Consider the following 25,239-nt stretch of genomic DNA (forward strand, 5'->3'; position numbering starts at 1 on the left):
AAATGAATCCGCAAACTTGGCCAATCAAAAATAATAATGCCTTCCTTTTGGGTGGGGTTTCTAAATGTATCACACAATTTCTTATAATCTTTTTTCTTGTCTTTCTAGCATATGACCTTTCTGTGCTAAATAGGTGCTACAGAAACTAAACTACTGATCTCTCATAACGCTGTCCTGATGTAAATACCACAGGCCTTGTTTGGATTCATATTTGTAAATGTCACGTTACTTCTTCCTTTTTCGCTGTCAGAACTGAAATATTTGAACAGAGACGTGTTTGCATTTCTAAATGAGATTCATTAAACAATAATTAATGAGCATTAAAGTGGGTTATAGTCGCCAACTCTTCTGAGTTTTGTGTGATTCAAAAAGTGTTTTCTTGGTCTTGTAATGACATTTTGTTGATTACAAAAACAACATACACACCCCATTATTTAAAAAAAATCCTCTGTATAAAATATGCTTTTCAATACATTATGTTTATGCACCTGTACATGTTTTCATTTTAGTTGAAAGAAAAGCGCTTGCAACAAGTTTAGTTTGGAAAATTAGAATTTTATAGTTCTGCTTTTCTGTTCCTTTAATAAAAAGTATCGTATGATCACTGTGGGTCATGTTAGTGTCACCACAAGGTTTATTGATTTAGTTTGCTTTCTGTTGATTTGCTGTAGTCCACTGCCATCTGTGGCATCATATAAACATAGATAAATTGTCTTTCTCTCTGCAAAAAATTGCAATAAATTTCCCCAAACCTTTTAGCTTCCGACACTAATAGCAGTAGCAGGAACGTGTGCCAATTGGTGCTGTTTGAAATTTACACTTTACTTTTGAGCCAATTAGGAGTCCTGGAGACAACTAGCACAATATTGAAAACATGCAATAATGCTGAATTATACAATGGCAATATAAGTCAGCGTTTTTCCTCATTTCTCTCCTTTTCTTCATCATTGTCATCACAACGCTCCAAATATTCCATGTGCGTTTTGGCAACCATCATGCAAGTCAGCAGTGGGGCTCCATCTGAACGCCAAATATCTTCCTGGCATGCAGTTGGTGTCTGATTCATTACAATTTTCAGCAAGATCATTATTGCACACACTGGTATAACAAAAAAAAAAAAAATTTTTTTTCTATAGCATCCCTAATGGAAACCAACAATCTCAACTATTATACTTTTGTTTAAATTTGTGACTATATCTTTGACATTAAAATCCAAAATATTTAAAAATGTATTTTAAATTCTGAATATCATTTCAAGACCCCACCTTATTGTTCTGACCCAAACTTTGGGAACCTCAGCTCAGAAAGTTGACTCCTCCATTAGGATTAGTGTTTGAATCCATACTAGACAAGTAGAATTAGTTTGTTTGCTATTACTATATATTATTTTTTGCTGGCCTTGTTTAATTTGTTAGCAACTAATAAAACTTGAATCAAAAGTTGTAGCCAGGATTGAAATGAGAAGCTTATGAGCTGAGGAAAATCTATTTAAGAAACTGGAAAAAAAAAATATTTAGGATAATACCTTTGAGAATTCTCTGGTGGCTCCAGCGAAGTTTGTATTCATTCACTAATGGTGAAAAATAATTGAGGTTATCAGGTTGCCTGGTCTTTAGTGTGTAATCACCTTTATTTTTAAAGGCAATCTTCTATTCCTCCCTCAGATGAGGGGATGTTTAAGAGCCAATAAGTGACAGCATCAGCAGTACTGCTCATTGTTCATTGGCAGGATTCCTGGATTAAGCAGTCAGCAGGGACCTGCGTTCATGAGGCTGTTAACTGGAAACACAAGTTATTATACACGATGCATACATATTTAGGTAGCTTAAGCTATTTGCCACTTGCATTAAGAAAAAGGGAGGTGAATAAGGTGGAATAACTGTCACCTTTGTTTTTTTCTGTCTGTATTTTTGAGCACTAACCATTATGGTCCAATCATGTTACCTCACAAAAATTGGAAAATACATTTGACTTAGAATTAAGTGTAGAAATGCGCAAAATGTCAGAAACATACATGTTTCACTTTGTAGCTCTTCCAAATTGCAATTAAATTAGGTTAATTGCCAAAGGAAGTACATTTTTTTTGACAGAAGTGCACTTGTGTGAACAATGTTCCATTTAACTTGGAGAATAATCTGCTGTTTCTGGAAGAAGAAAATATGAACACTTCTCCCAAGACCTCCTTCAGCCCACTGTGGGTTAAAAAGTTTGACAATTGTTAGCCGTGCCTTGTTTTTTGGACCTTCCATGAAAATGACAGTTCAGATTTGAAATGTGGTTATGAAGCTGTATTGAGCATTCAATATCTTACCTGCAGTAGACAAAAGTTAAATTATTCTCAGCTTAGAGTTGGGGAGAAATTCCACAAAATAAACAACAACAAAAAAACAATCTAAACAGGAAAAACCAAGGCTGTGAGGCTAAAATTATTTACATTATTTATCATTATTTACAATTATGACCCTCACAGCATCGGGGACCATCAACCTGTGGGTGAAGACGCTTTTGAATCAGTACATTTTTATGTAGATACTGCCTGATTAAACCTCCAGGTTCCTGTTGCAGCTCTTCTTAGCCTTTTTTCCTCTCTTGTTTAGTTGTCATACTGTCTCACATCAAATGTGTAAAAATAAACTTGAGTTTTATTTGTGGACAATAGATGTGGAGGTTTCTGTGGAAACAAATCCAGCACATGAGTCACTGATATTTTATTTAAAGCAAACACTTCTTTCAATTGGGAACATTCAATGCATCTTGACTTATTTATTTTGTTTGGTTTTGAAAAATGAAAAAAAATAAAATACATTTTTTTGGCACCAAAAGTCAGTGATACAGGATATAAACGGATCAAAATTTGTTTTTCCAACAGTATCAGAAGTCCCCCCCCCAATTATGTCCTGCATAAGCAGAATTCACTCAAACTCTTTAGCCCAAAGTGCTTCAAAATTTTAAAGGAACCAGTTAAGATAGAAGTTACAAATGGTCAATTAAAGAACAAGAAGTCTTAAAGACAAATTGCCAGTATGGGTGTTCGCTCTTCCAGTACACACAAACAGACTATAGCTGTGCATATGCCCAGCCAGTCTCGCCCTCACTGGAAAAGGGTGACCATTAACATTCTGGAGTGTCCACAGTCTCTTTGCAGAGGAACTAGGGTTGTGTCAGCTTTACAATCACTTTAACAACTCAGGACTTTCATTTATTTTTCCTCAACCGAGCCCGGCCGGGGAACACGCAAGGCGAACCGAGTAGAACGGACTCTCAAGGACAAACGTTAATGCCGACCCATCTGTAGTTTATTTGAGCAAAGGAGCAAGAAACTTTTAGTATTTTCCAGCAAAGACAAGATGGCTTTGGGAACGAGGTGCATTACTGCTGCTGAGGAAGTCGCACATGCCTGTGCGTTCAAAGTCCATGAGTACTAGTGTGAGTGTGTCCATCAAAATGTCCTTCAGGATGACATTTAAATCTCTTACCTAACGGTTGACTATCACACAGCTGAATGGCTTGCATGGAAATGGAAATTGCTGAATGCAGTTGGATCTAATTGCAGATGAAAGTGGCAATTATGTTGACAAGCTGGTTGATATGACAGGCTCCATTATAGCCTTAAGCTTTTATTACATTTCTGCCATGTAAATCACATCACTGAAGCAGTATCATACCGTAATGACTTAGTAGACTTCCATCTGTCAGGACTGTCTTTCATTTAAAGAGGAGAAGACGAAATTATTAGTGGTTCCTCATCTGTATGAACTCCTCCAAATATCGAAGATGTCGCAGTGAAGTGCATGATTGGACAGCGATTAAGACCCCCCCACCCCCCAGTGGCCATGTTGAATCAGTAACATTTTGGCAAGAGAAAAAGAGGGAACATGGTCTAAAAATCAGATGAGTAAAAATAATTTCTTGGCTATTTGTTTATAATCGGTTGCACCATGGTGAAGCGGTGAGTAAAGTCACTTTATAACAAAGAGAATGCAGATTTGAATCTCGTGGCTTTTCCATAAAACAGTTCTGCAAAATGGCTGCACAGTCCAGTCTGTCTTTATGCTGCCGCTGGCTGTTCAAAATACACAGATGAGCAGACTATATCCTTCAGTGATGTCTCTTTTATCATTTTCAAAACATAACAAATTAACTCACTTAAGCAAGTTTCTTTGTGGTTAACTAATATTTGATGTGCATTAAATGTTACTGAACACAGCCTTGGAGCCCCAAACAGTGTATCAGAGGTTAGGTGGCTTCAACCCCTCCCACCGTCTCCGTCCATTCAGGTATCACTTTGATATTTCGGGGCTATTTCTGTGTGGAGTTATCACAGCGCACGTGTGGGTTCTCTCCATCTTCTGCTGTCCAAAATATGCTTGTAGATTAATGGATGATTCTAACTGACACTAAGAATAACTGTGTGCATAACTGTTCAACTCATCAAATCTAATAAATTCATACGGCACATTAAAATCTGAGGCCGTTGGCCAAAGTGCGGCGCGCAAAATACAAAACAGTAAAAAGCCAATACCAAGTGCAAGAAACCTTAAAAACAAAGAGGAATTAAAAACATAATACACCAAATTAAAAACATTGAAATTATGCAAAATGTAAACTTTGATGTTAAAAAATGCTAGTGAGTACAAATGTGTTTTAAGATAAGACTTTAAAAAAAAAAAGCCCAATCACCTCTTTGGACCAGCCAGGACCTCAGGACAGCTAAAATCAAATGCTCATTAGATCTCAGGGATCTGGAGGCCACAAAAGGCTGCTCAGATAGAAATACAGATCAATGTCCATTCAGGGCCTTAAAGGTAAACAATAAAACTTTAAAATCAATTCTAAAACAAAAATATAGCCAGTGATGGGAAGAAGCACCAGGGAGACGCATTCACCCTTTTTCTGTTCATGTTAAAAGACAAGCTGCAGCGTTCTGAACTAACTGCAGTCGTGAAGCTGGCCTGACTAACACCAACATACAGTAATCCAGTTGGGATGTAATAAAAGTGTGAATCACCCCTTTAAAGTCATTGAAGGTTAAAATTTTCACTTAAAAAAAATCTAATTAAAAATTATCTCTTTACTTCAGAATTAATCTGTTTCTTATTGTAAAAAATTGAATCTGATTTCACCCTCAAATGTCTCTGACTGACCCCATAACAGACCGGTGACCTGTCTGGGCTGTGCCCCCACCTGTCAATTAAAACTAATGGCAGCTGATAAAATTAATGGCCTTGCCTTCCTTTAAGGAATCCATATTACCCATCGTCTTTCATTTCATGCCAGAGTTTTAAGCAAGATCATTTTATGATGAAAAAGTAGACAGTTTTGGTTAAATCTTGTAATTATTGTTATGCACGGTCTCATACAAGATTTAGCAAGACATGTTAGCTCTCAGAGTATGTAATAAGGATGACTCTCAGCTACTATCACACAAAATTTCAACTTATTATCTGTAAAACTGACTGAATTACAGATATTTTGGTGTTTGTTAAAGTTGATTAGCTGAGGTAGCCATCTTGAAATGGGCTTAAGCCAAAAGGTTTTTGTAAATGAACACAAAGTGTTTACTTTTGGAAAGTTTCATTAATACCACCAAGTGGTTGATGACACACAGTTGACAACAAAAGTTCATGGCAAAGTTTTAAAACACACAGGTATTGCCTCTTACTTTTAGTGGAGGGCTCTAATTATCTCTTACACAGCACTGTGGTATAAAAATCGCCTAAATGGTAAAAGTTGTTTCGTTAATTTGGGCTTGAAAATAAAAAAAAGTTGCACAACCATTTATTCACTTATTACTTTTCCAGATGGGGCAGATTTTCTTTATTTTTTTAAAGAAAACTAATTGTTGTTTAATGTCTGAACTTTGCTCCATGGTGTTTTTATCCATGTTTAGAGATAATTAGCTAAAAGAAGAAAAGAAAATTGAGGCTTGTTGGGGAATAGGAGTGTGTGTGTGTGTGTGTGTGTGTGGGGGGGGGTCGGGAGGGGGGATGCACTCACACACAGAGGAAAACTGTGCTGGTAAGTGCCAGCCCATATTAATGAAGTGAATCTTCATCCAGTCAGACACAACAAATAAATGGCTGCCCCCTTGAAGCTCTTAATCGGCCCATTAGTCTTTGAGCGACCACAGTCTCGTCTTTTTTCTCCTCAGTGGCTCGTTCCCTTTGGACCAGACCACATTCATCCATCAAGCCGTATTTGCATGCAGACCACACGGCTGACAGAGCTGAGTGCACAGCTGGAGATGCTACATCATATTTACTTTCTTACTGGAGCAATAAACACTGTTCTTCACATCTCGTTCCTGTCCTCTGTCCCTCTCTTCATCATTTAAATGCTCAGATTGATCCTTCTTTGCACAACTAACTGGAAAGCTCAGTTCAGTTCAGGAAGCCCAGGCTCTTATTTGTTCATTCATTGCATATTTCAGGATTTTATTTCTTGCAGATCAAAAGGGATTTTTTTCCTGTTACTTTTATTTTTTGTATTTTTTTGCACATAAGCCCAAAAAAGCAAAGTGTGAGGTAAAAACTAAATGTAGCACAAAACTAATTGCTAAAAGTAGCAAAAGGGGGGCTAAAAGATAAAAATAGCAAAAGGCTACCTAAATGTAACTAAATGAACATACGCCAAAAGTAAAAAAAAAAAAAAGCTATTATAAACTAAATACAACCAAATCTCACTTAGCTAAAAGTAGCTAAATGCTACGTAAAAGCTAAAACTAGCAAAATTTTAACTAAAATATGCAAAAGCTTGAAGCGCAAAGTAGAAAAAAGCTAACTAACTAGACGAAAGGCTAACTTGAATTAGCACAAAGTTAACAAAAAACTTTCTTCTTCTTTCGGCTTCTCCTTTGTTTAGGGCTCACCACAGTGAACTAAATCGCACGACGACATGACAAATCATTTTTACGCTGGATGTCCTTGCTGATGCAAACACAGACCACTGAGCTACCACAGCCCTCTGTGTGGAGCAGAGAGCTGCTATCTAGTGTGCCAGAGGAGGAGATGGTGGGGGGTTAAGGGCCTTGCTCAAGGGCCCAGAGTGAGGCAAATGAGGGTAGGGGTAGTTCACCTTTCCCACCTACAGTTTGATGTTGTCGGTATCAGGAGTTGAACCTGTGATCTTCTGATCACTGGCCAACCGTCTCTAACCTCTGCACCACCACTCCCAAAGTTAATGCCAAGGTTAACAAAAAGCTAAAAGTGTCTAAAGGCTAACTACAAGCTAAACCTAATAATAAGCTCACTAAAAGCAACAGAATGACCTGAAAGCTAAAAAATAGCTAAAGGCAAGCTAAAACTAATACAGTAGTAACCTAGTTATAAGCTAAAAGTAGCTTAAGAAGACATAAAGAGAGCAAGTTGAAGCAGATTTGAAAAAAATAATTTTATAGTGATTTAAAACATGTTTTTCAAATGCTAAATTTATTTGTAAAATAAATCCTAAGGTTTTTAAAAGTATAAATTAAAAAAGTCTTCTCCTGAACAAGCTGAACGTTTCATATAAAAGAATAAAAGCACAACGTATGCTGAAGTAGTTAAACGGCACTAAACGTACTGAAAAATAAAAACATGAAAACAGTGTGAACGCCGAGTCAGCGTTCACACAATAAACCAACATTAGTCAGGGTTTTATCCTCTAAACGCCGTTTAATAATCACCGGACTGCATCCTGTGTGGTTTTAAGCACATTCTGACTCTCGGAGAGCTGACACGCTTATCTACATGTGACCCGCTCAAATATATCCCCCACTTTCTTTTCATTTCTCAGCTGCCATGCGCTGCACACTTTGTTAATTCAAACCCTTAAAATCTCATTTCAGACACAATTAGCCTTTAGCCCATCCAAGCACCATCGCCACTGGCATTTTTCTCCCTCCCCTTCTACTCTTTGTGAACGTTTTCTTGTACTCTCTGATAAAGATCATTACTGGGGTTACTGAAAAGGGAGTTTTGATAATTTATAAGAGAAAACATATTAAAGGGTCTTTCAGCAGGCCCGTTAGAAGACAGTTAAAGCCCCTGCCTTTTGCCATGCTGGGGTTATCAGGGCTACAGACAGCTTTTAATTCATTCCTTTGCAAGAAGTTTTTTTAATTATTTTTGAACCAAGACTTTCACTGCAGCAGAGCTGCCCCTACTGGTATTTACTTTGTGTCAAACCATTCACTGTGGAGCACGCAGATTGAGGATTTTCATCATTTTTGCTTTGCAGGCAAGTCACAACATCATTTCACCGTGTCTATTCTGCAGCTGCGTCTAAATGGGTTTATTTTTCAAATGCATGTTTAGGTGATTTTTGTTTAACTAAAAGCATTGTGTGTGTGGGGAGTGTGTGTTTATGCTCATATCGTTTTTAGATACGACTCTGCAGTTTCTGAGAGAAATTCATTCAGCTGCCTGATTATGTTTATCTTCCATTTATCACCAGATTTTGATGTGGGGCTGGTATTTTGACTGAATAAAATAATTCTGATATCTGTGACACTAAATTTACCATTTACTCAGAGTTTTAGCAGCGGTGAGGGAGGAACTGGAGAAACAAAATTATAATACCTGAAGTTCAAATTGCTCATATCTACATATACTTACATACTAAAATTTTTGAATTTGTACCATCATTTTTTTTTTTTAATTTGTACCGTCATTACCAGGATTTATATGAATGAGTTTATTATTGGGATTATGACGACAAGTTACTAAAAAAAGCTGCTCTGTAACCACAAGCTGCTCAACAAAACATATTTTTATACTTGCAATTCCTAAACTTTTTGGTTTTCCACCCCACCCCGAAAAAAAAAACCCATTAAGTACCGAAGAATAAACATTGCTAATAAGCAAGTTAAATAAGTACAAACTAACACAAAAATCCTCAACGTTCAATCATGAATAGTTTTTATATCTTATGGTCCTACCAATCATTTGAATAGTTACTTGGCTGGTTTAAAGTGCATTTTAGTCTCTTTTTAATAACTCTCATTTACTAGGCAAGCAAACATGCTGGGTTTTAAAAGAAAAATCTTTCAATAAGAGATAAAACTCTCCATTTAAAGTCAAAGTTGTGTGATGTACCCTGCAGCTTGAACTTTGCGCCTCTGCAGAATGTGCTACTTTGTGCCTCCCATCTATCTCACTGCCTGTTGCTGTTGTGTCTAACATGCTAGGTGTTGAGGAAGAAGCAAGCATCTTTGCATGCGTGACGAGGCTGTGAGGCGCATGATTGCAAAACTGAGGGCATTTATTAACTGCTGGCTCAAGTTTAGGCATCAGCGCACCACAGAAGAAGAGAAGTAGGCGGAAGGAGGTATACTGAACAAAAATATAAATGCAACACTTGTTTTTGCTCCCATTTTTCATGTACTGAACTCAAAGATCTAAGACTTTTTCTCTGTACACAAAAAAGGCATTTTTCTCTCAAATATTGTTCAAATTTGCATAATGTAACAGATATCGCAAGTTTTGAAGGAACGTGCAATTGGCATGCTGACTGCAGGAATGTCCATGTTCAGAGAATATGACAGTACATCCTACCAGCCTCTCAACCACTGACCATGTGTGACCACACCAGCCCCTGTGTTCATTGTCCATAACATAAGCCTGCCCGTACAGTAACCCCACTGCCACCATGGGCCACTCGATACACACAGCGCTGACATCAGCAAACTGCTCACCCACATGACACCATACAAGCAGTCTGTCATCTGCCCTGCATTGTGAAAACCAGGATTCATCTGTGAAGAGAACACCTCTCCAACGTGCCATACACCATCAAATGTGTGCATTTGGTCATTTGTTTATGACGACAAACTGCAGTCAGATGAAGACCCCGATGAGGATGACGATCATGCAGATGAGCTTCCCTGACACAGTTCCAGACAGTTTGTACATAAATTATTTGGTTATGCAAACAGATTGTTGCAGCAGCTGTCCAGGTGGCTGAGCTTAGATGATCTTGGAGGTGAAGATGCTGGATGTGGAGGTCCTGGACTGGTATGGTTAAATGTGGTCTGCATTTGTGAGTTCAGTTGGATGTACTGTCAAATTCTTTGAAACGCCTTTGGAGACAGATTATGGTAGAGAAATGTACATTCAATTCATGGTCAACAGCTATTGTGGACATTCTTGAAGTCAGCATGCCAATTACACACTCCCTCAAAACTCAATATCTGTGGCTTTGTGCTGTGATAAAACTGCACATTTTAGAGTGGCCTTTTATTGTGGTCAGCCTAAGGCACACCTGTGCAATAATCATGCTGTCTAATCAGTATCTTGACAAGAGGTGGATGGATTATCTCAGCAAAGGAGAAATGCACACTAACATAGATTTACACAAATTTGAGAATCGCAAAGATATTATGGGTAGATTGCATGGTATTAAAAAAAAAAAAAAATAGATGTCAGCCTATCATCCGTCTATGAAATTTGTCACTTGACTGACAGGACAGACAGTCTGAGGCCCCGTTTACACGACGTGAAACTGCAGCCTTTCTGCTGAGGTTCAGCCATTTCTTTACATGACAACAGCCCTCATTCTCTCTGAAACCTAAGGTTTCTGAATCCAGGTCTCAGGGTGGAGATTTTGGGGAGGAACCCCTGATGGAGGTGTGAAATGCTACACAAGTGAAGTCGCACATGCACACTACAGGTGGCTGCAGTCCAGTTTTTCTGCACTAACAGTTATAATAAATGGCAGAGAGCAGAGTGGTTTTGTGCTACTCACCTTTTTCAGCATGTAGGAGCAAAACTAATAAAATCCAGGGTCCAAAGAGACGTTAGTGTATTCATCAATTTGGACTAATTGTCATGCTGATACCAACAAAGTCCATGCTCAATAATCCAAGTCATGCTGATGCTGTGTGCAAACCCTCTCTTTTTTGGTTTTACCACCAATAAACATTGAACACAAACTTTTCCAGAGTTTGTTCTTGTGTAAACAGGGCCTTATACTAGATAAGTCACATGGACTGTCATTTTAAAAGTAGCTTGCATGCTGAAAAAGTGTGGACACCCCTGTCTTAGATCTTTGGGTTCAGTTCATTAAAAGACAAAAAAAAAAAAAATGGAAGCAAAAACAAAAGTGTTTCTTTTATTTTTTTGTTCAGTGTAAAAAGAGTTTGTGACAAAAGCTTTAATTGAAACAATTTGTGATGCTTCCACTTAAACAGGTAAAATTAATATCAGGTTAATCCTAATCCTGCCTTCTATCAATGACAAACTTAATGCTTCACAAAACTGCTAAAGTTAAACAAAAAACAAACAAGTTTTATAAAAACAAAATAAAAATAAAAATGTACCGGTAGATGTTACTATTTAAAAGAACCAGACATTTTTAAAAGTTTCTTGTGAGAACTTTAAAGATGGAAATTTGAAACCAACCCTGCAGCACATCACATCACAGCTTTATTGCCTTTATTATGAAAGGAATACATTATGATCAACATTCACACTGTAGTGTGAGACGAGGTTAAAACTCAACATTCAGACCATTTTAGCAGGCGCCAAATATGGAGAATGAGGTGTATTCGCTCATTGCTGGAAGCAAGTAATTACAGTAGATATGAAGTCAAGAGCTCTGAATGGGAAACGCTTTTGCTCCTCCTGCATCTTAATATCGAGTGGAGGGAATTATAACCAACAAAAAAAAAAAAAAACAGATGATGTTGAGAAAAAGCTGTAGATGTCACAAGTGAGATGATGGTTCAGCAAGTTAGAGGAGGACAAAACTCAAGAGGGCATCCACTGAAGACAAGGGAGTGAAATCAAAATTAGTCCAACCTTTAAAATAACTACCGTCTCAACTTTTTGCATAAATTTGCATGCGCTGTGACCTATACGGCAAAGCGACTTATTTATGTTTTCCCACATTTATAATCCAATTTTTGGCTGAGATCTGACAATTTCATTCATTCCAACATGAAAAATATTGAACACTAACATTTCAGCTGCTAGAGGGCCCTCGACCAATATGGAAAGCCAAGTGTCTCATTAATAGACAAAAGTGGCTATTAATGAGCCATTTGGCTTGCCATACATGCCACCTTTGTCTCGCTCCAGAACTCCTGGAGCAAATCTCAAATCAGCTGCATTTTGCCGAGCCGCCCAGGCAAAATGCAGCTGATTTTATCATTAAAGTGCATTTATTAAGGAAAGTTTCAACTGCGATACACTTTTGCTATAATTTCAAGCAAACAAATAGTTTTTAAGTGTTAATCTTGTTAAATTTTTGTTAAGGTCCTCCTGTGCACGCTCCCGCGGCCAATCAATTTTTGTCGCATCACCAGCCCACATTTCTGGGTGGTCAGCAGTGACTCATAATAGATGCAACTTATACAGCAATATAACGTGTGTGGCAACAAGTACGGTATATGAACTCTTGAGTGATCTGTTAGCATTTGGAAGATATTTTATCAAAGACTGTCAGCTACTACCTTGCCAAAATTAAGCTCAATCGCTAAAATGTGTTGTATTATGTTCATTTTTGGGTTAGCTAAGGTCAGCTAGTTGTGGGGCGCATCTTGAACTGGCTAGACCAAAAGGTAATCGGTTGTATATGTACATCTGAGGATTACTTTATGAAAGGTTAATTAAAATCAGTGATTCATTAAAACATTTTTGCTTTTGCTAGTGAACGATAACAAAAAGAAATTTTTCTGAAAAACAAACAACAACAACAACCCTCAGCTTTCCAGAGCAGACACTGTTGTGAATCATGCATGAAGACACATCACTTAATGATGTCGTGAATCTGTGTGCACGAGTGTCAGTTCCATCCGAGTGAATGTGTGAGAAAATTAAGATACTCCAAGAATTTAAGTTTAAAATTATGAGTCAATAGTTTATTAATTAAACCAAGTTGAAGGCAAAAGAGTGATAATGTTTTTGCATGTGTCCGTGTTACATTTTGGCATAGCAACACTGGATGAAACCGTTTTACAGTCGTTAGGCTACAATTTGATATGGTAGTAGCCAAAAGTAATACCCATCTTACACTCTGAGCACTAACTGATCACATGAGATCAATTTTATTAATTTTTTTTAACTTTGCTAACAACCTTTAGAGTCAACTTTGTCTCAGTGAAATATTTCATGAACCACAAGACAGACATGACCGAAACATTCAGGAAATTACTGAATGCACATAATTAATTATCTTGTAGAGTCAACCCAATTCAAGATGGTTGCCACAACAAATCGACCTTCAGAATCCCAAAACTGATTATAAACTTAGCCAGATTTACAGAAATCAAGCTAAACTTTGGCGTGGTAGTTGCTGAAAGTTATTCACAACACAAGTTGGGAACACTGCACAAAACATCTGCCTCAAACTTGGGCATTAACTGTTAGTGCCTACTCTTTGTTAGCAAAATATCTCAAACCACTGGTCAGGTTTTAATGAAACCCTCCCAAAGTTATTGATAAATGTACATCTGCAACTGATTAATATTTGCAGTCACCGCAGTTTAAAATGTCCGCTACAGCTAAATAAGCTTCCCAAACACACAAATGACCATAGCTCGGCCAGTTTGACAGATATTAAGCTAAAAATTGTATGTGGTAGTAGTTGAGAGTCATCTTCAAGACATACTTTAAGCGCTAACAAAGCTGTTGCATGAGATTGCACATGTCATTTACAGTTTTCTCTCCGGCATAAGACAAATTCCTTCAAGTTTTAGTTGTGTTTGTGACTGTTTAATTGTGTTTTAGGGATCACACGTTTGTTTAAACAGGTTTATAGTACTTGTTGCAAAGGTGAATCCTGAGTGAAATGTCAGCTCTTGTAAGAAACATCTGATCCACACACAAATCGATTCACAATATGACTCCAGCTCCATCAGAGCTGTCCCGCTCATCGATCTGTGCAGAGCACTACATCTGCAGCAGTTACAAATAATAAGCCTGTGGTGGGAAAACTGAAAATGGAGACATCACCCGAAATCTGACACAAGTGGGAAAAAAAAAAAAAAAAAGTCACAGCTCACTGCGCTGACTTGTCCCAAACGGCCATCCCTCTTCATCTCATTGTATGTCACAATACCCCATCCCTCCCGATTATAATCACATCTAACATACAGAATTCCAAATCCTTCAGTGATTTTTCTTGCTCACTAAAACAAGAACATTCCCTCAGATTTGCTACAAAAAAAAAAATCACTTCACTCTCAGTGCCAGTGGTCCTTGTAGGTATTTCTAACGCTTTAAATTCAGCGAAAGACGATGTTCAGGTGAGGACATGTTTTTGTAAGGTCTGGATTTTGTTCTTTTTTGGGTGAAGGGGATCCAAGACACCAGGGCTGTACTCTATTATGAATAATTTTCTTTTTTACTTACTCTTCTACCTCACATTCAGTTTTAATAGTCAATGTTTAACCGTAGAAACATATAGAAAAAGGGCATTAGTAATATAGCGCTAACATCAAATATGACATAAACCTTTATTGTCAGCTCTAATCTGTCAGTTTAGTATTTTTACTGACTGGATTTTACTAAATCAAAATGTTTAATAAAACAACTTGAATATTTTGCACCGATATGGTGTAGATTCACTGGATGGATGGATGGTGTAGAATCCTTGAAAAGCTGTCACAATCTGTCATCAGGTGTGTTGAACCCACGTGCAGGAAGGCAGACTCCAGGTATAAAGTTAAATATATTCATTTTCTAATAAACAAACAAAAACGCTGACAGGGCAGCTACTTACTCAGGACAGGATGGAGGACACATCATAACACCACTGAAAGACAATCCCGAGACAAAGACAAGACGCAGAGGAACTGAATATATATACACACACTGATTGGAACAAATAACAGACACCTGCAGTGATTAACATTAGACACAGGTGAGACAGGGGCTGAACACAAGGATGGAAAACACAGAGCTGAACAGGAAACAGACAGGACAAAAACCCTATAAAAGCATACACTGTGAATACTAAGAAGCATGTCCACACCTTTGAAACGAGCAGGATCCAAAATAATTTATTTGAGCTCACCCATTTTCATTTCCAGGATGTCAAATGTTTCGAAACATGATCACTGTGTCCTTTGACAACTTGTGTGTATATTTGACGTTGGGATTAAAAAGAAAAAAAAATGTGCAAAACAAAGTATTTGAGTCCTTTTAAAAACCAAACAGAAGGGAGAGATGCACTTTGTTTTAAAGACTTAAATGAAGTTGTTCTTCTTAGGGAGATAAAATCCTTCTCTCCTCACTTTGTTTAGGAATAAGAATAAAATGTACCCAATCTGAGCTAAAGAAGAATAGTAGCCCTTTCTCTGGCCTGGGAACCCCAGGAGGAACTGGAAACATTGACAAAACCAAAGGGATGCTGTTTTCAAACAGGAAGTCGGTCCCAGCAGTTCTTCCTTCAGTTTTATCCTCAAATGGTGTTCCTATTGAGTTTGTCGATTTCTATAAATATTTGGGTTTCTTGATCGATTCACAGTTCTGCTTTAAGCTTCATGTGGAACACCTAGTAAGGGAACTGAAAGTTAAACTGGGTTTCTTTTTCAGAAATAGATCCTGTCTAACTCTGAACACTAGGAAACACCTTGTAACTGTGACTTCCCTTCCCTCCGTTGACTACAGTGACATTATTTCCATGAACGCCCCTCCAAGAACCCTGCAGATGTTGGATGCTGCCTATCACGGTGCACTAAGATTCATAACTGGCTGGAACTATCGTACCCATCACTGCACCCTGTATTCACTGGTTAACTGGACATCATTAACTTCAGGCAGATTATCTCAATGGTACTTTTTCCATCTTTAAATCACTTCTTGATCTGTTGCCTTCATACATCTCCTCCTACATGTCACTGTGTGAGTGCAGCTACAGCGTGTGCTCCAAGGACATGATTACCTGCAGTGTTCCCTCAGTGCAGACTGAACTAAACAAAGGGCCTTCTCCGCTCCCGTTTCCTGGAATATCTTGCAAAAAAATCTGAAGCTCTTGACCTCTCTAAGTGGCTTTAAACATCGGTTAAGTTCATGGCAAAAAACAGTTTCTAGTTTTCTACATCGCCTTATAATCTAGATGCTTTTTTGTTACATTTTTTAATTCCCTTTTTTTTTCACTTGTTTTCTTAATTTGTATGCATCCTTTATCATTATCTATTATTGTCTTTTTTGTTAAAATAGGGTCTCTCTTGTAAAGGAGTCCCCAAGGCTCAATGGGATTAACCTGTATAAAGAAAAGGTTGAATGAATGAAAGCACCCCTGTAATAATCCATGTCTGGATTTGGATAACCAGACAAAAATGAATGGATATCATTTCACAACTTCACAACTTTTGCTAAAGTTCTGGACATGTTCAAATAGTTTGTGCATTGAAATTGTTGCAAAGTTATTGTGGGTGTTTCCAACCCATTTCAAGAGTGGCTGAGACATGGAGCTCTCTGACAGAAAACATCTGAGACAAATGTCCGCCTCTAAAACTCACGCTGACAATAAATACGAATGATAAAAAAATAAAATAAAAACACAGGTCCAAATTGAACTATTTTTAGTCAAAAATGTACTCCTGCAGGTTAACTCAAAAACCTGTGGACAACAAAGTAATGGTCAAGACCAAAAGTGAAGTTTAGCCGGCTGCCCACATATAAACAGGCGAAGACATCACTCACTTTGCTGCAAACATAATTCACTGAGACAGCAATGCGTTTGTGTTTTCTTACTATTTTAAGTCACCAACCAGTCTTCCAAGAGTCACAGCTCAACGAAATACCACATTAAGGAAAACCAGTAACTAGTATGTTCTGAATTATTTTGAACCCAGGGTGCAGACAGATGCAGGGAACTCGAAGATAAAATAACAAATTCTAAAAGATCAGAACAAAGGCTGGTGCGGCAGCAAAACTTACAACATCACAGGATCAGGGAGACATGGAGGAAGACAGAGCACGACGGCTGTAGAAAGCACAATACACGGCCAACCAGTAAACACAAAGATGCTGAACTTAAAGGGACACTAATGAGACATAAAGACGAACACCTGGGGTGATTGGGATTGGGAGCAGGTGAGACAAGGAGCTGGCAAATGAAGGAAAAAACATGGGGAAGGCAGGAAACACAACAAGAATCTAACGAAAGAACACAAGACAGACACAGGTTTTCACACAAAGTGGAGATATGAAGGAAAACATAAGGCTTTCTACGACTAGAGATAGCAACGACGCAGCTACAACTTTAAGAACAATTTGTGTTCCTATAGGTGCAACAAGGATTATACTCTGCAGGCATCCAAACAGATTTTCATATACTGGATTGCACTGCACTGTGCAGTGATCCTGTGTGCGACTGGAGACATTTCAGCAGGAAGAGTCAAAGCTCTGGATCTCAAAGGAAGATTCAAAAGTGCCGTCTCTGAATACCAGCTCCAATCTTTCGTCTTCAAAGCAAACCTATGTGAGGGGGGAAAAAAGAGGCAGTGATGAACATCCAGCATGCAACAACCCTTTTTATCATAGCGAAAGCATCACAGCTGCTGGTGTCAGTGGATTCAACTCGTGCTCAATGATCCATGTTCAACTTTGGCCTTGTGAGGTGACGAACGTACTTCACATCTCTCTTCTGCTCCTTCAAGTTTTCACTGCTGCAGCCTGGAGGCTCCGGCCTGTGTTCCTTCATCATTAAAACCAAATTCATTACTTCAGCAAAAGGCCACCGCCTGTTTTCCCTCCGTGACTTTCCGTGCAGTGGCTGCTGCTGCTGCTGTGTCACCAAACAGTTACTTTACAAATGGAGCCAGACATTCACATAATTAAAACCAAGATGCTAGGACATAATTCTTAATTAAGCACTAATGTGATAAAGTGTGATGGCAGGACAAAACTCTCCTTTAAGGGAAGAAAGGCCTTTGTAATAAGGTGATTAATGGACTTAAGAGGGGAAGAAGATGTAATTGGCTGGTCGTCCCTCCCAGCTGAAAGCAGGATAGAGCTCACCGTCTGCTGCAGAGGGCTCCTCGCAAAACGCAGAGTGATGCCGCCTGACTGCAAGAAAAGGCTTAGTCCAATGAGACCAGTCTGGACGAGACATAACTTTAATATCTGTAATGGTTCTCTCGACTATTTTATTTTCAGTCTAATCTGATTATTAATGTGCCAGGTCTCCTGAGTTTGGCTGTTAGTGCGGAGGACGCTGTGCCTCGCTCAGGTGGAGGAACAGCTTTGGACAAGATGAAAAGAAGCAGAGCACACATCTGCAGTCATTTTTTCAGTTTGTTGTTTTTCTGTTACAGCTGTGTTTGCAGTCTTGTGCAAATATTGTTTTTCTTTAAATACTATTTACACTTTATTAATATTATTAAATATTATTTACACTAAGGCGGCTGTGGACTGAGTGGTTAGAGCAGTCGTCCTCCAATGCAAGAGTTGGGGGTTCGAATCCACCAGCAATTCACATGCCGAAGCATCCCTGGGCAAGACACTGAACCCCTCATTGCTTCAGATGTGTGTCCCATCAGTGTATGAATGTGATAAAGCTCTGATTAGTCTCTTTAGAATGATTTGTTCAATTAGCTTTGTAGAGATATAGTAAAGTGCTGTATGAATGGGTAAATGAGGCACAGATTGTGTTGTAAAGCGCTTTGAGTATCTCAATAAGATAGAAAGGTGCTATATAAGTACAGTACAGTCCATTTACTTTATTGTGTGAATGCTTCATAAGCATTCACACAATAAACAACATCACTCTTGTGATCCATTTTTCTTCCGTATGTTTTTCAGCATCTTTTTCGTTCCACAGTTTTTGTCCTATTTCAACAAATCATAAATCAAAATGTTCAGCTCATTCAGAAGAAGGGTGCTATGACTTTTGGTATTGGTGCAACTTAAGCTTTTTGAGATTTAGCCTTTTCTGTCATTTTTTTTTTTCTCATAGAAAATGAATTGAGCTCATTTGACGTCCTTCAAATCTTTAGATCTATTTACAACCTTTTACAGCTCCTTTCACATTTTGTTCTGGTTCAGCTTCTTTCAGCTTCCTTGTGCAAATTTACACCTTTTTCAGCTACTTTCAGCTCATTTCAGTCGATTTTTTGGCTGTTTTGCGATCCTTTTAATTTTTTTGGGCTAACTACAACATTTTTGTGCTTATCCTAACTTCTTTCTGCTAATTTCAGCTTATTTTGTTCCTTTCAGCTTATTTATGCAAGTTTCAGCTTTTTCTGCTATTTTAGCTACTATTTAGATGTTTTTATACCAATTTTAGCTTTTCCAGCTAATTCCACATTTTTGCACTCATTTCAACTATCAACCCAGTTCAGCAAAAATGTGCTCTCTCCAGTTCCTTCTGGTCATTTAAACTTCTTTCCGTGTTTTTAGCTTTTTTCAGCCGTTTTTTAAATTTAAACTTTTTCCAGATAAATTCCACTTTATTGTGCCCATTTCTGCTTCTTTCATCCTAATTGGGCAATCATCTGCTCTCTCTGCTTCCATCCGCTAATTTAAGCTTGTTCTACTTTTTCAGCTAGCGTTTAAAGCTTTTTTTTTTTTTAGCTAATTTCAGCTGTTATCAGATAAATTCCAGTTTTAATTTTAGCTACTTTCAGCCCAATTATCTTCTTTCTACTAATATCATCTTGTTATGAACCTTTCAGCTTTTTTCAGCTGGTTTTCAGCTTTTCTGTCATGTCTCTCTTGTTAATGAGTCCTTGAGTCTCAATGGGATTAACCTGTCTAAATAAAGGTGGAATGAATTTAGCTGTTTTATGCTAATTTTAGCCTTTTCAACTAATTCCACAGTTTTTAGCTTAGTTAAGCTTTTTCCTCTTCCTTCTGTTAGTTTAAGCGTCTTTCTGTCTTTTCAGATACTTTTCGCTAATTTCAGCTTTTTTTATATAGCTAATTTAATAATGTGCTAATTTCTGCTTATTTAAACTTAATTCAGCAAATATATGTTCTTTCTGCTTTATTCTGCTAATTTAAGATTGTTCTTCCTTTTCAGCTAAAATTCAGCATGTCTTTTAGCTATTTTCAGCTGTTTTTCAGTGAGTTCTTCAGCAATACACATTCACACTACATTTTTGCCTGAAATGCAATTTCTCTAGTTTAGTTTTTCTTTTATTGCCAGTAGCCAAAGATAAAGTTGGAGCAAAAATGTATTTGCTTGTGTCTGTGTTTAATTGTCTGTTAGAAAAAATATCTCTTAAATCACAACATTCATTGAAACTTAAAATTTTGGGTTGACATTTACAACTGATTAAGTTTTAGACTTAATCTAATTCTAATTAGTTGCTAAAGTAATGCGACCTCGAAAACACAAAAATGGTTATGACTCAGCTAATTAATAGATATGAAGCGAATATGAAGATTTGGTGTAACTGTGCATTACAGTTATCTAGCTACAGATTGAGATACACATTAATTTTAATCTGCAATTTACTTCCATCATGTAATAATCCCTCTAGGGATGTGTCAGGGTGTTAAAAAAGGTTTAAACATCATGTCAGTATAAAAATAATAAGTAGAAAATTACTACCTTTTTTGTTTCTTCCTTTCAATGTAATATTTTAGCTTGTGTGTTGATGCTCAGGCAATAGAATAATTTAAAAAGATCACCCCACTGCTCTTTGTTAATTATTTTAAATACATTTTTAGTATTGGTTATTCTTGGAAATGATGGTGACATCCACAACTTTACAGGTATAAGAGCTTCATGCTGGTGTTTTAGATCTGCACCAAGAATCAGGTGACCAGTAAAGGCTGATGCTGTGTCACTAGTTTTAATGGAACCACATTTATCTGTAAGAAGCATCATGTGTTTGATGCTGCTTTTCTAACTGTTGACTGCTTCTTACTCCGTCGCAGAATGAAAAAGGAGAATTGAAAAGATCCTCTGTTCCTCTGTCATATATACCACAAATCAGCCACCTCATCACTTGAAGATACTATGCTTTCTAGATTTTATATTGCTTAAAAGTATAACACTTATAAAGTCTGGGCAACATCATCAGACCGGGACTCTGCAATTTATACTCATCTGCAAGCCAGTGGTCACTCTTTCAGGGATGAAGATCCAGAGGAACGTTGGTTTGAGAGAAAAGTGAAGGAAGACATCTTTGAGAAACCACCCATCATTAAACAGGGGCAGAGGCCTCTGTATTCATTTGTCACCTTCTTACAATGCTGTTATTGCAAGTATCATTCAACCATCTGTGAATAGCAAGTGGCCATCAATGCATTAATGATGGGTTGTTAGGGTAATGGTCCTCCTTTATCACGTGAACAGCTAGTTTTGGCTGTCACCAGCAAACTGGTGATACTTCTCCACTATGAGAAGGGGCTATTTATAAGACTGAGTTTAGTGCAGCTCCTCAGACTGACAAAATCTTTTGGATAAAAGATGAAACATTTCAACAAGAAGAATCCACACAGAGGACCTAATATTTTTAGATTTTTTAAAAACCTGGATTATTGAGCACGCATCAGGATACTTAGTTTCCTCAAATAATTGAGGTGGCCGACAGGGTGACCAAAGATTCATCTATGGTGGACAAGGCCACCATTAGCCACCCCCTAGCTCCATCATTGTACCTAGTGGTGGAGAAAATGTCTCTCTCCACTCATCAGGATCCGTCACTTTGTGCCACCTTGGACAAGAAAAAAAAAAACTCTGTTCTTACACAGTGTGACTCCTTCCCACTTGAATATCTTGCACCAAAAACATTAAGGTTTACTTGCATTCCCTTTTCAATTCCAGTCCAGAAAAACACTTGTCTCGAAAACTATAAACATCCATTATTCAAATCCTTCAGTAATGGAGCATCGACATCCCGCTTGTTGTTGTAAAAGAAGCACCTGGCTACATTTTCATGCAGAAGTTGTTTTATTAACCCTATCATTATAAACATTTAAAAACATATTTCACTTATTGTGTGACGTATGAAACAAAACAGAAGCTGAACAAGCTCTGCTTACCAGTTCAAACAATTCAGAAATGTCTCTTAAGTCTCGTCCTTTGGCTCTAATGAAAATGTTAACACCCCACAGGAAGGGCTTTTTGTTGAAAATCCAACTTCACCCTCTCCAAATCCAGTCTTATGAAAGAACAAAGCAGCTTAATGTTGCTGCTGTTTCTCGCTGAATATTTTGCCTTTGAAAGTAAAAAAAAAAAAATAACAGGATAAAAAAGCTCACTCTTAGAAACAACAGCCACGATAAGCTGAAGGATTTGCTGCATTTTGCTCACCACCAAATCTGCTTCGAGAGTTACAGCATAAAAAAAAACCCTCACCTGTTTGTAAAATCCAGCCAGGGACGTTCAGGAAACGTTTAATGTTTGGTCAGTATGAGTTTTAAAACGGCTTTTTCTTGATATCCAGTTTATGGTTATCAAAGCTCCTTATCATTTTTGTAAACTAAATCAGTCAGCTAAATGTCACCATGAGGTCACCATGGCATCATTTATTTGTTTGTAGCTGATTTAAATCACTTTCATTCTCATTAAATTATGCAAATAGTAAGATATAAGGCGGATTTATTTTTACTTTATTGTCCATTTTCCTCAGGGAGGTTTGTGTTTTAAGAAATAAATATCAACCAGAATCAATAAAATGTTTTGATGCTTGATCAGGCCTCTGGCACTGATCAATCACTTCATAATTAAGGGACACTACTTTACCTTTCAAATAGATTTTTACTTTTCTATGACAGGACGGTGGGTGAAATATTGGCCCAACAAACAGACATTTTTCAAAAACAAAGACGAAACACGGTTAAAAAACAGTTTTAATTATTTTCTGTGCTCATTCTCAAAATGAAATATTTTCCCGCAGTCTTGATTTTTGTCTCCTCTGTACATTTTCCTTTTGAAAAACATGTAATGTTTTGTCAAAGTGGTTCAAAACACCCAAGTCCATGCTCAATAATCCAGGTATAAAATCCAACAATGTTCAGTCGGATCATATGGACGCTTTTGTTTTTTGTGCTGAGATGTTTCTTAGCACCAGCAAACTGGTTTGTTCCACTTTGGAGTATGCTGTTGGTGGAGAATTAGTTTTGTTTGGTTGTTCCTCAGATTCAAGAAGTCTGTTGGATGACGGACGAAATGTCTCAGCACAAAAAAGAAACCGTCCAGATGTCCTGACTGAACATTGTTGGATGTAATGTTTTAATAACTCTGAAGAGATCATTTCACCAATCATTTATGAATTACTCTTTTTTTTTTTGCACGCTGCTTGTAATTCATAAAATAAGACAGAAAAAAGCTAATCGACAAAATTAATTCCTCACATCATCAAATAAAACACAAAACAAAAGCTAATAATAAAATGACACCAGTGCAGGCAGTTTTTACGACAGTCTTTTTTTTTACAGCTTCTGAATCAAACGTGTGAAAAAGGCGCTCTCGTTTGGTGGTTTTTCTACGGTTATGTCCTTGTATCTTTGAAAAGACGCACCCTATCAGGCTCTGCCGGTGCTAAATGTTAGTTTTGGTCTCAGGTCGAATATAATATGCTCATCAGTCAAGTGGACACTTGCTGCTGCATCAGTGTAATTTCTGCACACACTCCAATTTGCATAAAGATGAGTTCAGCTCCTCTTTTGGCTCCTGTCCACCTCACTCGAAATGTTTTAAAGCCAGCTTGACCTTCCTAAAGACGGTTCACATCTGCTTTTGTTCAACTTGTAAATGGTGCTGCTTGATGGCTCTAACACAGAGCAGAAGCACAACAAAGCAGCTAAATGAATTATTGAAAATGAATGACTGTATCTGTGTTTGTGTGTGTGCGTTGCACATGTTAACATCTGTGACCTGTGTCCTGCTCTGTGCATGCATCTGCTGCTCTGTCCCTCTCAGCTAAAGGGTCAGCATGGCTGTTTATTAATCCATTTAATGCAAAGTCTCATTTTTGTCCCTCTCCATCTGCTCATTGTCTGATCAGTTTTGATAAATACATAAAATGCGTCAAGGCTAGTTGGATCGATGCTAGTTGTCTTTTTCTGCTCACCGTTTGTTTCTTTTGCTGTCAAATATGATGAAAACTGGACAATGGCAAAAATGTAGTTAAGAAAAGTGTGGACATTATCTCTTTAATTTGAAGTTCATATCCAAACCAACAGGTTTTAAACAGCAGGCTGGTTTTAGCGTCTGCACAGATTTACTATTTCTGTCTGAGAGCAACAACACATCAGAATGTATGCAGACTGTGACTCAAAGCTGCACTCAGTAAGACTTTCTGCCTATTCTCATGGAGGACGCACACGTGCACATGCACGCACGCACATACACTCACTGACGCTGCAGGTCAGAAAACACTTTGTTGCATGCAGTCACCAGGGGGCAGTAAAAGTCCACATGTTCACATATCAATGACACAATGTCCACCCCTCGTTAACACACATATGCACTCACTGCATGTCAAAAAGTAATTTTATTTGAGTTTTAAAGTGCTGAAATTAAAAGTCAGATTGTGCACGTGTCAGCCAGTGGACTGGTTTCCTCTTTATGTGACAGGATTCATTCACAAGTCGTGAAGACGAGTTGCGTGAAAGAGAGTGAAAGCAGTTTTCTTCTCCTTAAAATCAAATAGTTTTAAGTGTGTTCACCTCAAGGTTTCTGAAACTGTGGGGCATCAGTGAAGCCTTGTTCTGAAAATATTTTCCCGCTTACACTGAAACGCTATCTTTGGGTTTTCTTTGCAGCCAAAATTAAAAAGAAAAATTCTAAGAATTGAGGATAACTACAGTAAACATGGTATGTTAAAAATATTATTAATTAAAAAAAATGTACTTAAACTAAAATATAAAATGTAGGCTAAATGTTTCATTGATTAGTCTTCAAGAGGTTTTATGACTTGCCACTTGTTTGTTCCGAGCATATTCTCTGGGTTTGTTGTTTGTTGTCAAGAGTTAGGCGTGCTGTAAAAAAATGTAAGTTATTAAAAATAAATAAATAAATAAATAAAAAAGCACCCGGGAACCATGTCCTCATCCAAGGCCAACTCTGTATTTCAGTTTTGGTGGATGAATAATTGTGGCCGTTTTCAGAACAACATCCCAAAAGTCAATATGTCTTTCCAAGTGCCTGCTGTTTGTGGTATTTCTTCAGAAATAATTTTACCAACAAGAAGAAAATGTGTGATGGGTTTCAAAGTAAGATAGAAACCACTTTTCTTTTGGTGTTTTCTGTCTTGGTTTGTCATAGTTTTTTCCTTTAAATCACAGTCTTAAATATAAATGCATGGCAGATTCTTGGATTCTGCGTGTGTGTATATATATATATATATATATA

The 25,239-nt window shown here is 37.6% G+C and overlaps 1 protein-coding gene across 1 annotated transcript in view; it reads right to left on the minus strand.

The window, feature by feature from the left end:
* Nucleotides 1-25,239, minus strand: part of LOC119430598 (cartilage oligomeric matrix protein) — a gene marked incomplete at its 5' end in the record, with an annotated part of 568,315 nt that overhangs the window by 214,255 nt on the left and 328,821 nt on the right. The window lies entirely within an intron of this gene.

This window comes from Nematolebias whitei, chromosome 3 (genome assembly GCF_014905685.2).
Source record: "Nematolebias whitei isolate Nwh7 chromosome 3, NemWhi1, whole genome shotgun sequence".
In the NCBI taxonomy this organism is placed as follows: Eukaryota; Metazoa; Chordata; class Actinopteri; order Cyprinodontiformes; family Rivulidae; genus Nematolebias; species Nematolebias whitei.